Raw genomic sequence first — 17957 nt, 5'->3', positions numbered from 1 at the left:
CTGTTAATAAAAATGGCAAACTTGTATACTGTTATCTGTCTATGAGCCCCAGTACAAAATGCAGATTTTGATGTAGATTTTTTTGCCAAAGTTCTTTCTGCATTTTAGCCACTAGGCTAATTCTTAGTTACTACAGAGCAGTTGTGAATCCACTGAAAACCATTGGTGTTTTTACCACAGACAACCATCTTTGATCTTTCTGCCACATTTGGTCCCATTTGGGAACATTGATAGTGGGCTGATGCTAACAAACAATGATCTGGAGACATCACAGAGTAATCAGTTCATTTACTACCCACCCACACCCACTCACATCCACACCCCACCCTCTAAAATGGGTCCATGACAAGGCCTTTGGGTACAAACAGAATTGCCACAGATGCTGGCGAAACATCAGGAATAAACTCTTATAGAACATGGCCACATAACCTAAAAAACCCACAAAAAACTAAGAATTTGTTTACATTAGATGCAGGCTCAGGGGCTCCCTTTACTAATTTCAACAGTCAAGATTGGGATGTCTGTTATATAATAAAAAAGTACATTATTGCCACATATAGATCCCTAATAATTAGCATAATGTAATCTAGTATTCCTTTTGATTGCACATTAACATAGGTGAAAGCCCCGTTGACCACAGTGAAATGTTTGCTCATGTAAACATGCATAGGATTTAACTATTTGTACATTTTATTCTCTGGGTCAGAAATGACCACAACCATATCTAATTCTTTCATTATTGTCTCCCTTTCTTTTACTCTGCACACATATATTAATGTAAACACAAGAACTGATGTCCTATATGCAGCTATGAGCAAATCTTTATGGATACATAATACCCTACAGATACAATCCTAAGTGTACCTACCCATAAGTAAATGCAATTGAAATGATAGAAACTTCCTTCCAAGTAAATATGTGTAGGGTCACGGTGTAAACCCGAATCACTGCAATTGGCATAGAACCTGTGAATTCTTGAGGGTTATATTGACATTTGTATCAGATATATTATTACTTCAGGAAGGCAATTACAGTTCCTTTAATAGCTTCACCCTATTCAGTGTGCTGTATCAACATCTATGGAGACTGATTAAAGAGAGCAGGAAACAATTTAGACTGTTTTATACTTAATTTGGCTTTAGATATATCATAAACAATATGATATTTTTCTTAGTTGATGCTTACCTTGAGGACATAAATGGTATTTAATAACATGGCTTACTGGAAGTTGGCCATGTTAGCAGGTGAATTTAGATATCCCTTTCTATTTTGTTGTGGGGATTTGACACACTAATACTGACTGACACATGTCTACATCATAGATACTCCCTATCTGATATAAAATTTGTAAGCTTTAACAAAACAAAAACCCCTTCTCAAAATCCAGTAAACTAAGGGAACTAACAGCACCATGCTAATAAATGAACCAGATTATAGGGTTTTTAAATATATAATGCAGGAGTTTCTGGAGCAAATCTCCACTAATTTGGACAATTTTTCTCCTTCAAATATATATTAAAAACCCAACATTAAACAAGAAAATTATGTAAATTAGTTCTTAGAATATTCATCAATATTTACTCTTTAAAAACACTTTATTTTGAGACATTTGTCCTTAGGCAATATTCAGTTTTATGGAGACCATATGAATTTATAAAGAAAATGAGATTATATTTTGATTGTTTAAAAAGAAGCTGCTCATTGTATCACCAACAGAATCAAGCAGCTTCAGAATCTAGTTTCCTCTTTTTTAAAGGATTATCATACCCATAAAGATTAATTACAGCATACCATAACCTGATATAGCTTTAAATGGTACCAAATGCAGAATACACTGGTAGGTGTTTGTTTGTTTGTTTGTTTGTTTGTTTGCATCACACCATTTTATAATAAAAATAGACAAGATAACATTGATAGATCATTTTAATTATTTCAGAAAATATTAATCTTACATAAAGTTATAGGACAACGCATATTGTATTCTGCTTTTGCAAGGTCAGTATGTTGATACTGTATATACTTGTGTGTAATTGTTTATACACTTTTGTGGTGTTTAAAATGTGCAGTCTCATATAGCACATCAAATATACAGTATCATTAGCATTACTATGATAATCAGTTAATCAGATTTCAGTACCATTTAATGGAAGGTATTTGCAGTTTGTGCTTAACTCTTGAGATGAAAACAGTAGGAATTTAACAAAAAACAAGCAAATCATAATTATGATTGGACTGTGCTCTTTAGGTTTCTTTTGCTGCTATTATAGTAGCACAATCAAAATTACAGGACTTTGGCTGCTTTACTATACTATGGACTCAACAGAATAAATATACATAACCATTAGTATTTAAAATGACATATGAAACTGTAATTGAAATAGTATTTGATACACATAAGCATACAGATTAGCATAATATACTGAAGAATATAATATACTTCTTCTCTCCCCAGCAAATAAATAAAAAAAACCCAAATAAGCAAGCAAACAAAACTACCGACAGGAGTGGACAGAAATTAATGGCTGGCAGATTTCTGCTTCCACTTGTACAGTTATAACAACATATTTTCAATTAATTGAAAATATAATTCAGCTTTCTAAAGTAATATGGACTGAACAGCAGCAGCCAGAAGGACAAGAAATTTCCATACCACACCTGTCTTTTTTTGCTGCTGGAATATGCAGTTATTTCAGTCCTGCCTGCATATTTTCCCCTTTCATATGTGAATTGCTCTCAGTGGAATCTTAGTGAGGGGGATAAGGCTATTCGAGGAGTGTCAGGAAGCGATAAGTGTGTGTGTGTGTGTGTGTGTGTGTGTGTGAAAAGCTAGGCTGGTCATCTTTCAGTATGTCTCTGCTACCTGGGGTCCAGAATTGTATCTTCTTCCTGAGATCTTTAGAAGAAGAAGAGCAAGAAGAAAGGACCCCTATAAAATGCATCTTTTATGTTTAAACAAACACATTCGCCAGGTGTGTTTCTATGAGTGTGTGAATGTGCCATTACACACTCATAGACACACACATACACACACACACACACACACACACACACACATTTGAAGAAATATTCCTAGGAATTGCTGTGTTCATAATTTAGTATTTCAAATATAGTTGTTGTTTTTTAAAAAAAAGACTAACTGTAACATATTTAAAATCAATATCTAAAACTGTATCAAGTCTGCTCAAAGAGCTCCTTTTCTTTGTTCTTCAGATTCTGAAATTCTTCATCCTTCCTTGAAAATAGATCAGACTTGTAATTTTGACATCTTGTGCACATTGGTCTCCCCTTTAAAAATATTACATCGAGCAAGAGATGTGTAGGATCCTCCTTCCAATAAATAAAGGGCATAAGATGCATTTGTATTTCAAAACCATAATAGTAACACTTTTTCATTCCTGTTCAGATGAATCTACAAGTCACTAAAATAAGCCATTAAATGTAGTACAGTTTCTTTCCAGGACTTTGAATCCAACTCAAATGCTTAAAAATTCCATGTGTGTTAAAATATACAATTTGATCACACATGGAACAGTTATTTTTAGATAATTGCAGAAGTATTTTGTCTATTAGTATGTTAATGCAGCAGTACTTTGATAAATAAAAAACAGAATAAGTTGGGGATGAACTCACAATAGTATAGCATTGCTTTGAGACAGAAGAGTCGATATGTTCATCTCCAAGCCTTGTCCTTATTAAAATGGAGCAGACTTGATGCTGCAGTATTTATTTTCATATATAACCTTTACATTTCCCCTCTCTAAGCTGAATGAATTTGGGGCCTTATATTCATTTCCATGAAACACTAAGATTTGCCTGCTGGTATAGTATTCCCTCTATAATGCATCTTAGTTTAATTCACTTTTAGAGAAACAACAAGGTTCACTCTGGAGAGCTCCTTACAACATAATTTAGCTGGACCTTTTCTTAGTAAAGGTTTTCTGGTTTTCATTTTCACTTCATATTCTCAAATAAAAGATCCTTTGTTGTCTACCATTTGATTGGACTTAATGAAAAACACTCCATTTTAACCTAACAGTATTTCCCTTTGAATTTATTATATTTAAGGACACTGTCAAAAATCAAGCATTTAATCTCAGGTTTTTATACTTAAAATTATATTACTATCATATGGCTCAGCGAGGTGATGTAAAAAGGGCACTGAGGAGATTTAAACGAAAAGTCAAGTAAAAAACAAAATAAAACCTCGCCTCATTTTAATATGAAACTAAATACTATGGCTAATGTGCAGATTGGGTATGGTAGTTGACTTTAAAGACTAACATGTGACAGGGTGCCAACAGCTGAATTGTGCAGTATTGACTAAACGAGGTTCACTGATTTGTATTGAGGCTAATATCTTCTTTAAACAATTCCGTGTAAATTGTGCGTATAAAGTCATTGGAAGCTGTTTCTCAAGACAGCATCTCCGGCTAGGTACCTGCTGGAGTGAGGAGGATAATCAATAGAAAGAAATAGAGCTGAGCATGAGACTAGGAAGCTTCAGAGCAGTTAGTACTGATAAAAGTAGATGATGTCAATATTTGGGAATAACACAACTCTAGAATAACAGACAAAAGAGAAGTGCATATGTTGGAGAGTGTTCAAACAGGGGCAGAATTAATGTATAAGTGGCAGCTGTTGCCCCAGGCTGCAAAAGACATTATTTATTCCAGGTATTGTTAAATTCCTGCTGAAACACCAGGGCTCAGAATAGTATATTAAAAACTCTTATCTCTGCCAATAAGAAAGAAGAATTTTGGGGGGAGGTGCGGGGTATCTGTTTAGACTTTACTTAAGTTTTGAGTGAGTTGCCAAAGTCAAAGCCTCTCAAGATCAAAATCTTTCTGAACTAGTAAAACAATGCATGTCCAAAAAGAATTTGTGAAACTGAAGTCCCTGCCCAAGTTTCTTTGGGGAAAAAGGATGTTTTGTGACTATGGTAGACATAGAGAAGAAGCTGATTCTATATCTTTCAGTGTTGATCCTTGGCTCTTGCCCCTTACATTTTTACATGTAAATATTATTTTAGACAGACAACATGGATTCTCCTGCAGAATAGAAACACCCTGAATATTTTTAACTCTAGTGCCCTCATTGATACTGAAATAATGGTATATTCCTACTAATTTAATAGTAAAAATCAGTTTTCCCCTTGCTGTCAGGTGATGAATTTTTTGTTCTTCTGTGCTGATTTTTGTGTTGATGTATTATGACATAGTCTGTCAACATGAACAGATATGTGAAGGGGAGATCGGATAGCTGAGACATACAACCTGAATATGGCTCCACTTGAATTTTAAACATGAGTATCAGGTTAAGATCCAGAAAGTAGGAATGCACATAATAAAGAATGCTATTATTTTTATGTAATTTGGACAAAAGCAAAACAGGTGAGCTACAACATGTTTCTAAAAGCAACATGGTTGAAGTAATCCCAAAACATATGCTGAAAAATCTTTCTGATCTAAATGACTAGGATCTTAAGAACAAGGACATGTAAAATGAATATATGTAAACAGAAAATTAATATGTACATGTGTAATTATTAAGTATAGCCAGTTATGAACAAACGAATAATTTTATAGTGTGAATGATTCTGTTGTCACAGATGGTTTTATTTTTTGGTGTTGGATCTGGAATATATCAAGAAGGTGATTACTATGTCAGTTCAAAAGGTCACATTCTCTACCTTTTATTTTGAGCCACCATTAAGATAACTTTTTATAAATACACATGTGTCTGTACTCCGTATATGTTTGTATATGGACATGATCTCTTCTCCAGCCTCTTCATCAATACAGACATGCATTTTCATTTTAATAATAATAATAATAAAACCAAAATAGAGCAAAGCACTGAACCCTAAACCTGAGAGCAAAAAAGAGAACTAGCACTTGACTACAAGTTCTATTTTTTCCCCTACAATTCAGTAACCCAATATTATTATTTTGGTTACTGTTTTTTAAAGACTGTTCCACACATCACCTTTTTGTCTTAAATCAGTGTAAAATGTAAGATCCTCACATCCTACACATCTGTAAAAAAGCTTCATTTAGAGTACAGCATGTATCTTTATTGGGGAGACAAAGTTGTTTTTTTGTTAAAAAAAATGTTTTCAGATCTACACTTCAACTAATTTGTTAATCTAGTGCCACTTTTAGCATTTGTCACACATATAGACCAAGAAATTGGCTCCATCTCATTCTAGCTCTGTGTTGAATTAAAAACCTCGCCTGCAAAGGAGAGCATGATGTGGGGAAAGAATAAATTTAGGCCTTTCTTTTGTAATGCACATATATTTCCATACATTTCACATCCTAAGGGAGCCCATGGATGCATTCAATAAATACAGACCTATAAACTATACATCCAAGAGAAGTGATGCCTCATATTCTAAATTCTTTATATAACCTTAGATTTCAAGAGATTAAAACTCAAAGAAAGACTGCAGAAAATTTCAAAAGACCCCAAACAAGCTTTGAGGGTTCCTTATTTAACTGAAAGAACTAGAGGGCTTAGATCAAAAGAAATTAATGAGTAGCATGCTAAAATTGGCAAAATCATAGTTATGTCTTGTCCAACTAGTCCCATCCTAAATATACAGGGTGGAGGAAACTCATATAGGCAACCATATATGGGGAAGTCTTGTCTATTTTCACTATATATATTAAGGTCAGAGAAAGGAATCGTTTATCGGTAAAGTGACATAATAGAGCTAGACTTTAAATGTGATTAGTTGATGTCTATTAAAGTTATGTTACAGCGAAATATATAACTCAGCTGAAGAAAATTACCTGCTCCTCCTAGGATGATTATCTTGCTGAATGTGTACTTTTACCATATCTTTAAAATATTTGTGATTTTGAATGCTTTCTAAGAAGACAGTGCACTGTGATAGATTTATGAAGCTTTGACAGAAACAAGGATAGGAAAGATTATGCTGTAGTTGTTTAGAAAAAACTGTGAATGGAAGGTTCTTGATTTACACTGACATATATCTAGATGATACTATAGTTTGCAAATTGCCTAGAGGAACCATCTTTCATTAAGTGTTTGATGGGCAGAAAAATGTACATATCTATTCTAAAACATTCTAGGAATACCAATGCTGCATGTACTGCTGTGATTAAAGAATTTGTTATTTTTCTTTTCATTATTACATCTCCATTGTCTATTGCTAATGTCTGTTTCTAGTGAGGAAATCCTGTGGTTTCAACAATATTCAAGAACAATGTGCACTGCATGATGAACAGTAAAACTTCAATTTGGATACCTTTCCTCTTGCTCAGATGGACAGTTTATTTTGCATTCTTGCAGTAGAGGCTAACAAAGGACAGATTTAATAACCCTGGGCATAATCCCCTGGGCAAATCTCTCATATAGGATCCATGAAATGAATATGTGCACTACGATGTGCATGAATGTAATAATGATTTTTGCATAGAATGGGCCATGTGCATGATATTTTCTTTGTGGAATCTGCTCTCCCACTTCACTTAAAGATTTTTAGCTTGTATGCTCCCTGGAGTCTCTAACTATTTGGTAAAACATAGACATATTACATCATATTAAGGAAGAGTCTTATACTTAACCAACCTAGCAATGTAGCTGAAAGTTGGTTTGTGCCTTAGAGTGGAAAGATGCTATTCCATACACATTCTCACCACAGTCCCAAGGCAACTCAGTTCTTCAGACACATAACTGATGGACTGAACAGGTCTACAGTATGGAAAGTTGCTTCTTCTTCTTCTTCTTTTTTTAAAGGGAAACATTACCAATTACTCAGTCCACTTACTCTCACTATTTGTTGTGCCACTCATTTTATGATTCCCTTGGGGAGTGGATGGGCCATCAGAAAAATAACAAAATGACCTAACATTTTGTTTGGAAAATCCCCTCACTATGCCCCACCACTTGGCTGTTTGGGATGTTGTGGGTGTTTGCAATGCAAAAGAACCCCAATTGGTCGCTGCTTTGTGTTTGTTTTTTAATAATGGAATTGAAACTCTGACATAGATGACAGGATGCCTTGTTCGTACTACAGGGAGAAATGTAAGATGTTTTGCTGGATTGAAAAAAAAAGATGCAGAATACTCAAGGCAATTCACCCAGCTTTGGAATCTGAGGCAGAGAATCTCACAAGCCCATGACAATGAATGTACAATGATATTACAGGAATAACAGGCAATGTGCTTCATTATACTATAAATCTGCTCTGGAGCATCTGCCTCATTATGCCTAATGGCAGGGCCAGCCCTGATAGTACACAGAAAGTTGTTTTAATACTTAATCTTACAGGACAAATTGTTGAATAATTATTTTCCCCTGTAATGAGAGTTATAGGTAACACAAAGCAAGAAAGACAGTCACTTAGAAAAATTTGCCTCAGGATTTTTTACTACTAAAATGATTATTATCTAATTAGCATCAGAGAATACCAGGTACCTTATTATTGGTATTTGTTTTTTTCTTTGATTTTACACAATTTTTGATGCATTTATTATTTAAAACGTTTACAGTTATACAGAGAACTGGCATCGTGTAGTGGTTTGTGTGTTGGACTATGCATCTGAAGAGCAGGATTCAAAACCCTTCTCAGCCATGGAAACCCATGGACTGACCTTGGACAAATCACATTCTCTTAGCCCCAGAGGAAGGGTTCCAAGAAAACCCAATGATAGGGTTGCTTTAGGGTTGCCATAAGCTGGAAATGACTTCAAAGCACACAACAGCAACAATTACTCTACCAAAATCCCTAAACAGATCTTTCTTGGCAAGATTTTTTCAGAAGGGGTTTGCCATTGCCTTCCGCTGAACCTGAGAGCATGTGACTTGCCCAAGGACACCCAGTGGGTTTCATGGCTGAGCAGGGAATCAAACCCTGGTTTCTAGAGGTATAGTCCAACACTCAAAACACTGCACCATGCTGGGTGTCTACAAAAACATTTTTCCAAATATGAGTCATCAAGAAGCTCACATGGGTCTTTTCTAAATTATAATCTTGACAGGGTACAGCAAAGATGGCCATTCTAGTAGTTTGGAGAGTGTTTCATGCACTATAGATGCCATTGGTATAAAAAACAAAAACAAAATAAAAAAAACCACCACTATGATAAATATTTGGTAACTGTTAGAGATAAGCAACAATCATTAGTATGAGTTTTACAGCAAGTCAACAAGCAATTCCTCTCAACAACAATCATTCACATTCTCCAAGCTGAATCATCACCCCTGAAAACAGTTTAAACAGTCTTCTCCTACAGTAATGTGTGTGGGTGATTTTGTTTTTGCTCCAGTTCAAATGTTACTACTGTTTAAATGGCAGCAGCAGCGGGAGACATTCTTACTTGGATGTAATTCAAGAAATACCTGATACAAGCACACAGAAATGCAGGCATGCAGAAAAGGCAAAGGCAATCACAATAAAATCAAATGACGATTCTCAAATCAAAATGAAAGTTGTACAGCTTTATGAAGGTGCAACTTCAGTGTACACCTTATGAATCTGGAGCCTCAGACCTCCAGTATCCTCAATGGATCACACTGGACCCCAAAACACACTCAAACTCTCTCTCTCACACACACACACGCACACACACCAATTGAGAAAAATCAAATAAAAGTAGATTCTTATCCACTTCTATTTTCAAAACTATTTTGCAGGCTTAGCAGGGTTTGTGGGGTTAAACATGAGTAACATTTAAACTGGAGCAATGACAAAATCACCCATACCTTCTTCTCTAACTGTTCCAATTTAGCAAGTATTGTCCAATTAATCCTCCCAGTTTTTCAGATGTTTTTAATATGTCCCATTTTCTCTCTCTTCCTCCCACTTTTTCCTTTCATCTTCAGCTTACTTCAGTTGCTGCAAATTAAGCTCAAAGTGAAAAAGGAATTTTCACTTAGTTAACTCAGCAAGGAGGACAGGAGAGAACAAAACCTTGCTCTTCCCAGCAGACACAAGCAAAAACAAATTGATGCAGCCTCCCCTAGCTTGTGCTCCCCATTAATACCTTTTCCCATCTTTACCACACTCAGATGTTGCTTGGCCTCATGTGCCCTGGTTTTCATCTGTGAAATATCTGAGGTTATGCCATGCATATTATGAAAGATTCAAGCTGTTTTAAGAGATGGTGATTTAATTTAGAGACTGCATAACTAATGTTGAGCTGAATTGTTTTTTGACTACCTGAAAAAGTAATGAGAATGATTCGAAGGCTTTCATGGCCAGCATACATAGTTTTTTTGTGGGTTTTTTGGGCTACGTGGCCATGTTCTAGATGAGTTTCTTCCTGACGTTTCACCAGCATCTGTGGCTGGCATCTTTAGAGAATGCTTGCCTGGAAAGGAGTTGGGTATATATATTGTGTGACCTGGAAAGGCAGGAGTGATTTGCATGTGTATTGTTCTGTTGCTAATGGCAGGCCTCAGGGTGGGAGGGTCTGCAAAAGAGGATTAGTGTCAGCTGCGGACAAGTCTACACAGTGACCACCAAACGCAGTGTGCAAACAAGAATCAAGGAACACAAGAGACACTGCAGACTGGGTCAGCCAGAAAAATCAGCAGTAGCAAAACATGTTACAAACCATCCTGGCATAAAATGCTGTTTGAAAACACTGAAATTCTGGACCATGCCAACACCTACCATGTCACGATGCACAGGGAAACCACTGAAATCCACAAACACCTGGACAATTTCAACAGGAAAGAGGAAACCCTTAAAGTAAACAAGGTTTGGCTACCAGTCCTGAAAAATAGCAAGATAAAGACTCAACAAATGCAAATGAGAAATTTCCCAGGGTCAGGGGTTTCCCAGCAGACAATGAGCACTAATCAAGCAGACACTAATCCTCTTTTGCAGACCCTCCCACCCTGAGGCCTGCCATTAGCAACAGAACAATCCACATGCAAATCACTCCTGCCTTCCCAGGTCAGACAATATATATACCCAACTCCTTTCCAGGCAAGCATTCTCTGAAGATGCCAGCCACAGATGCTGGCAAAACGTCAGGAATAAACTCTTCTAGAACATGGTCACATAGCCCGAAACCCCCACAAAAAACAATGGTAATGATTGTTACTTATCTCTAAGAACCACCAACCTCCACATAAACAGATTTGCTTCTCTTGGAAAGTACAGAAATACCATTTCACTGCAATTTTTCAAGGGAGATCAAAATTTCCAGAATGGTGTGTGAGCTGCCAAAATGGTCATGGGGAGTCCAAGATGCAGTTTCCTGAGTCCTACATTAGATTACAATAATAATGGACTCAGCAATAGCAAGTACCTTTCTACACCATTTAAGCACTCCCTAAGTGGTTTTTAATGTGTAAACTAATTGCCCCCAACAAGCTGGGCACTCATTTTAGTGACCTTGGAAATATTCAGGCTGAGTCAACCCTGAATCCTTGGCTGGTATTGAACTCATAACCATATGGTTTATGAGTGAGTGGCGGTAGTACAAGTATTTAACCACTGCACCACCAAGGCTCCTTAGAGAAAGTCCTACAGTTAAGCAAAGTGAGGTAGTCACATTCAGTGGCAGATTGTGGGAGGTAGCAAAGTACCAGAGGATAGATCTTTATGTGCAATATTGCCTACATGACAATCCCCAGGGTAGTCTACTGTCTTCAGATCTGGCGGACAATGCTTCCCTACCATCAGTTGAAGAACCATTCTGTTGTCAGTCCAATTAGCTTTTATACATGAGCTAGAAGTGGTTGCAGTACAGACCATGGAAAACTGAGTTACTTTAGCAGACTGTTTCTGCATTTGAAATTTCTGATGGATCGACTCATTCATAGGTAATTTCTGTTCTGCCGTTTCTATAGGGAAATTGCAGAAACTAAGAAAGAAGTACAGAATCCCTTTTTGCTGCAATTTGAGGGAATGTTTTACTGCACCCCTTTTTTCTGCAGACCAATTGTTTTGGTGCCTTTATATTGGGGTGGTTTTACAGGCTGCTTGTGGTCCTTGGAGGTCCATTTTATCCCTCCTAAAACTTTTGCAAACCTTCATACCCCCAAATCTGAAATTCTATTATTATTATTATTATTATTATTATTATTATTATTATTTGCTAAAACCAGCCAAAAATAGCACAAAAGCACTGTCAAATATTCCTGTTTTGGTCCAACAGCCCCCCAATCCTCCCACAATGTTTACCAGTGCCCTATAAGCTAAAATATAAACTGAAGGAGATGTGCCATCATCTTTGGTTGTGTCCAGGATTATAGTGTAGTCTGTATGGGGGCAGCCATGTGTGTAAAAAATGGTCACCACACCCTCCAGAGTTGCCAAACACTGCTTTATATGCTGGGAGGAGATAGGATGTTTGTCAATTTGGGAATATAATTGTACATTCTGTCTATATTCTTATTTTATAGTTGCTACCACTTGTTAATTTGAATGTATACTTTTGTCGGGGTCAATGAACATCCAGATTGAGGTCCCAGTTTTTCCTGGAGGTAAGATTAAAGCTAAAAGTGAATATAAAACTTCTGGTTTTCCAAAATGGCAGCAGCAATGGCGCACTGTGGCTTTCTGGAACTCCAGAAATGAAGCAGTGTGGCCCTCCAAGCTAAGGAGCATTTCCACCCCTGCCCTATTGAATGAGTTTGGTCTTGAGTACTGACAGAACAACCATCATTTTTGTTGTTGTTATTAACTGCTCTCGAGTTGATCTCGACTCATGGCAACTCTATGGATGAGACATCTCCAAGTCCGTCTGTTCTCCGCTGTTCTGTTTAATTCCTGCAACCCCAAACCCACAACCTCCTTAATAGAATGTATCCATCTGGCATGTGGCCTTCCCTCTCTTCCTTCTTCCCTCCACCTTTCCCAGCATTATTGTCTTTTCCAATGAGTTCTTCCTTCCCATGATGTGTCCAAAGTACGACAACCTCAGTTTGGCTTCCAGGGAAGTTCCCAGCTTGATCTGTTTTAGGACCCATTTGCTTGCTCTTTTGGCTGTCCATGGGATCCTCAGCACTCTTCTCTAGCACCATATCTCAAATAAATTGGTTTTCTTCCTATCATCTTTCTTAACTGTCCAGCTCTCACATCCATACATGGCAATAGGGAATACGATGGCTTGTATGATTCTAACTTTTGTGCTCAGTTGTATATCTTTGCATTTTAGAATCTTTTCTAGTTCTTTCATAGCCACCCTCCCCATTCTCAATCTTCTTCTGATTTCCTGACTGTAGTCCCTATTTCTATCAGTGTGTGATCCCAAGTATGGGAATTCTTTTACTATTTCTATTTCTTCATTGTCTAGGTTGAACTTGTGAAGGTCCTTGGTGGTCATTATTTTTGTTTTCTTTACATTCAACATTAACCCTGCCTTTCACTTTCTTCTTTGCTCTTCCTTAGTAGATGTGCCAGGTCTGTGAGGTTTTCTGCTAGTACTATCATGTCATCTGTGCATCTTATATTGTCGATATTCATTCCTCCTATTATCACTCCTCCTTCTTCTGTGTCCAAGTTTGTTTTTTCTTATAATATGTTCTTATAATATAATATACAAGTTGATCAGATAGGGTGAAAAGATACAGCCTTTGTCTGACCCCTTTGCCAATTGTGAACCATTCTGTTTCTCTGTGTTATGTTCTGACAATCGCCTCTTGTTCTGAGTACAGATTTCTCATCAGGACTATCATAAAAAACAAATATCACAACTAACATAACAAACAAATCTTTTTAGATACTCTGGCTTCTGTCTGTACTGGGAAAATATTACAGTGATATTCTAAAGAGTGAGGGAGCAGACTCATCAGTCCACCATAGGGATGTATAGCAAAGTATGTGATTTGGGAAGAAAGGAATAATGCTAAGACCTTTCATAAAAGGTTGGAAGAGCATCATCTTCACTTGGATTTCAATTGTAGTTAAAATGAAGTATAGGATTAATATACATTTTGGTAGGCAGTGGTTTGATTGTTGGACCACGACTCTGGAGACCAGGGTTCTTCTATGCCCTGCTCAATCATGGAAGCCCACAGGGTGACCTTGGGTGAATCACACACTCTCAGTCCCAGAAAACCACATGATAGGTTTGTCTTAGGGTTGCCATAAATTGGAAACAACTTGAAGGACACGACAAAATATATTCAATAAATCAAGTGTGAAGCAGATTAAATCCTGTTTTAGTCTCGATTAGTGTAGATCCATTGAAATGAATGAAATATATGTAAGTAGTGACTATCAAGCCCCATTCAATTGATTTACTTTAGTTGGGCCTAAAATTTGATGTGGACATATTGCTGGGATTCCTGAGTGGGACATTTATATTCAAGGGAAAGATCTTTATGCAATCAGAACTTCACTTTGTATTTTCTTTCCCCTGTTTAAGCTCTCCATTTTAAACTGTTCATTGGATTGTTACTCCAGTAATGAAAAAATTATGACATAACATAAACAAATGTAATTGAAGTATGTTTTGTACAGTCCTAAATTAGACTGAGGTTCATTGTTCTTTTTTGAATCCTTAATAGTGTTATTTATATACATGAAATGTAAATATACATGGTGTTTTAGTGACTCAGATTTCATTTCTTTTTTAAAAAAAACAGTTTAATATGAATGGGAACCAGTGTGGTAGTTTGAGGTTAGATTAGGACACTGGGAGAACAGTGTTTGAATTCCTTCTTGGCTATGGAACCCTACTGGGTACCTTGGGCAGGTCACACTCTCAGAGCCTCAGAGAAAGGCAAAGGCAAACCCTCTCTCAATAAATCTTGCCAAAAAACCTCCATGATCGGTTTGTCTCAGGGTCACCGTAAGCTGGAAACAACTTGAATGCACACAACAACGACAGAATATGTATAAGCTTTTCCTCTAATCCAGATGGTTTATTACAGTGTGATTGAAAGACAGTCATTTGATTGAGGAAACCAAAATAAACAAGTAATAAGAATGGCAATATTTTGCTTTTTGTTGTCACACAGCTGAAATATGGATAACTGTGACATTGTTATGGTGCAGTGTGTGTACAAAAAAAGGGGGGGGGGAATGGAACATCTTCTTTTCTTTCTCAACAAAATGACATATGAAGATTGCTTCTGCTACTTGTCCTGTGACTTGTGCCTTGGTGTGTGACTGCACTGTGCATTTTTATTTTTATTTCTTGACAGGTACGAGTAAAACATGGAGACTGGCTGGAAGAAAAATGTGCACAGCTCAACTAAGGGGAAGTCTTGGAAGTGGCTTGCGAAACAAAGGGAACTCGGGACAGATTGCAGCAACTGGGTGCTGACTTCTTGTGTTCTTTACTTTTTAGTTTTTTACAGTTTTAAGCTATGACTGTTAAAAGAAAATGGCTTTAATGGAAGATCGGGGGGTGGGACATATTTTGAAACACAAATACAATCTAAAGAACTCCTAGCCTGAATGTGCATTATTTAAAAGTCTTTGTAAATTGATTTTATAATCCATACTTCTTGAAAACCCAAGCGAATATAATTTTATGTCCTGTGTTTCATTTTGGCCTAAATCCTGTTTTAGTGCTGACTAGAGTAGGCTCATTTAATCCATTAGATTAATCTATGTGTTGACTCAACTTTTGATTGAATAAGTCTACTTTAGTTGGGATCAACCAACAGGATGATAAGCATTATGTGTTAATGCCTTCTTGTGGACTTTCAACCATTGCAGAAAGGAGGATATTACATTAGATAGATCTTTGAATAGATGCAGCAGAGATTTTCTTGCTTCCTTACCTTTCTGAACATGAATATATTTGGGTTTAAGACTGGCTCGAGACCCTCTGATCCTCCAGTTCCCACCAGTCATGCCCAGAAAAAGACACTGGTGAAGAATCAAAGGAGGAGGCGTTGATAATCAAAATCTGGAGGAAAATGGTGCCTGCGCAAACCATGTGGTCTTCTACTCTACCATGGCCACTTACTGAATCCACAGATTCCAACTGTTCAAGTTGTTTCACTTGCTGCTAACCCTTCCAGTTGACAAAATATGATATAGGATAACAGTTGGAATATTTATTTTCCTGTGATCAATGTAATGATATCTTAGGAAAAGGCACCTGATCAGAGTGTTGGAAGCTGCCTGTTGTATATAAATATTTGGATTCTGCACATAAGTAGTTCATTTGAATAAAAAGAGATTATAAACAGAAACCATGGCAAAGTTCAGCAGGAGCCCAAAGATATTTCAGTGAGGGATAGATTTTCAACAATTTCAAGGGTTAGGGATTCTGCATCTTGTAGTTGAAAATGTAACTTATCCAAGCTTGGGAGAGAGTGAAAGAATGTCCCAATGACATTTTCTCTGATAACTGTACTATAAAATCTCACTGGTGTAATTTTTTAAAAAGCTATTTGCTCATATCTTTAGTGAGATTACAGTAGGGCAATTCTTTGTGGGAACATAAAACAAACTGAAACATAAAGTGGTATCATCCTAAAGTGAAAGGAAACCACATTTTGTAGGTTATTATAATAAATACTTTAAAATATATATTTTTATTTTAGACTTTTTTATGATACTGGATGGGCTTTGCTTGGACTTTCTATTACAGGTCAGATTCAGGAAGATAAATGAATCAGTAATGTGGTAAAGTAATCTATCAGGAATATGCAAGGAGCAGAACAAGTGAGGCAACATGGTATCTTTACTAGAAATCAGACATTTTATAGATATTTCAAATGGTGGAAGGAAAGTTGCATGTCACTGAGATCCTATTTTAGAGTCTGGGTATTCCAAACAATAATAAACTTGCTTTAAAAAGATGATATTACATGAACAGATTAATGTTAGGGTAATGGAATGGAGTGTTCATTCAAGTAAAGAAACAGAAAAGTTAAGCAAGGACAGTGTTAATTGAACTGAAAAATCTTTGTCTTCACAGGACTGGATCAGGTTACATCTTTCTACCTCATGCTTATATTTAAAGCAGAAACAAAATGTAGGAAAGAAAAAAGGAAGGGGGGGAGGGGGATGAAAGGAAGGGAAAGAAGTAAATAGAAAATGAAATGTTAGATTAGTCAGCTCCGGTCTGAAAGCTCAGCTGTGGCTGAGACAGATGAACCAATATACTGATTTAGTAGTAGGAAGTTTTCTTTGAGGCCTCTGAGAAGCACATTGTGTGAAAAGCCTGTGTGTATGTGTGTAAGGACAAATTCAATAAGACTGTGCAAGATCCGGAGGTTTATACGTTTGAATAATAGAATCATAGTGGTGGGAGAAATCACAAGGACCATAGGATGGGGGATACCTGGCTGAACGAGACTACATGTGAAAGGGATCTTGGAGTCCAAGTAGACCACAAGTTGAACATGAGTGAACAGTGTGATGCGGCAGCTAACAAGGCCAATGCAATTTTAGGCTGCATCAATAAAAGTATAGTGTCTAGAGCAAGAGAAGTAATAGTGCCACTGTATTCTGCTTTGGTCAGGCCCCACCTGGAATATTGTGTCCAGTTCTGGGCACCACAATTTAAAAAGGATGTTGAGAAACATGAGCGTGTCCAAAGGAGGGTGACTAAAATGGTGAAGGGTCTGGAAACCATGCTCTATGAGGAATGACGTAGGGAGCTGGAGATGTTTAGCCTGGAGAAAAGAAAATTAAGAGGTGATATGATAGCCCTGTTTAAATATTTGAAGAGATGTCATATTGAGGAGAGAGCAAGCTTGTTTTCTGCTGCTCCAGGGAACAGGACCCAGAACAATGGATGAAAGCTCCAGGAAAAGAGATTCCACCTGAACATTAGGAGGAACTTCCTGACAGTAAGGGCTGTTCGACAGTGGAACACACTCCCGCGGAGTGTAGTGCAGTCTCCTTCCTTGGAAGTCTTTAAGCAGAGGCTGGATGGCCATCTGTCAGGGATGCTTTGATCTGGATTTCCTGCATGGCAGGGGGTTGGACTGGATGGCCCTTGTGGTCTCTTCCAACTCTATGATTCTATGATTCAGTCCAATAATAATAATAATAATAATAA

General features: G+C 37.0%; 1 long non-coding RNA gene across 1 annotated transcript in view; it reads left to right on the top strand.

The window, feature by feature from the left end:
• Positions 1–17957, top strand: part of LOC149317431 (uncharacterized) — a 64816-nt gene that overhangs the window by 28522 nt on the left and 18337 nt on the right. Inside the window, exon 2 of the long non-coding RNA XR_016280633.1 lies at positions 15136–15263. This is a non-coding gene — a long non-coding RNA (uncharacterized LOC149317431). The remainder of the gene's footprint in view (positions 1–15135; positions 15264–17957) is intronic.

Source organism: Sceloporus occidentalis, unplaced genomic scaffold, assembly GCF_023333645.1.
Source record: "Sceloporus occidentalis isolate IW3139 unplaced genomic scaffold, rSceOcc1.0.p SCAF_3, whole genome shotgun sequence".
NCBI classification, from domain to species: domain Eukaryota; kingdom Metazoa; phylum Chordata; class Lepidosauria; order Squamata; family Phrynosomatidae; genus Sceloporus; species Sceloporus occidentalis.
The sequence above is the reverse complement of the archived record's forward strand: the minus strand, read 5'-3'. Positions and strand labels throughout refer to the sequence as shown.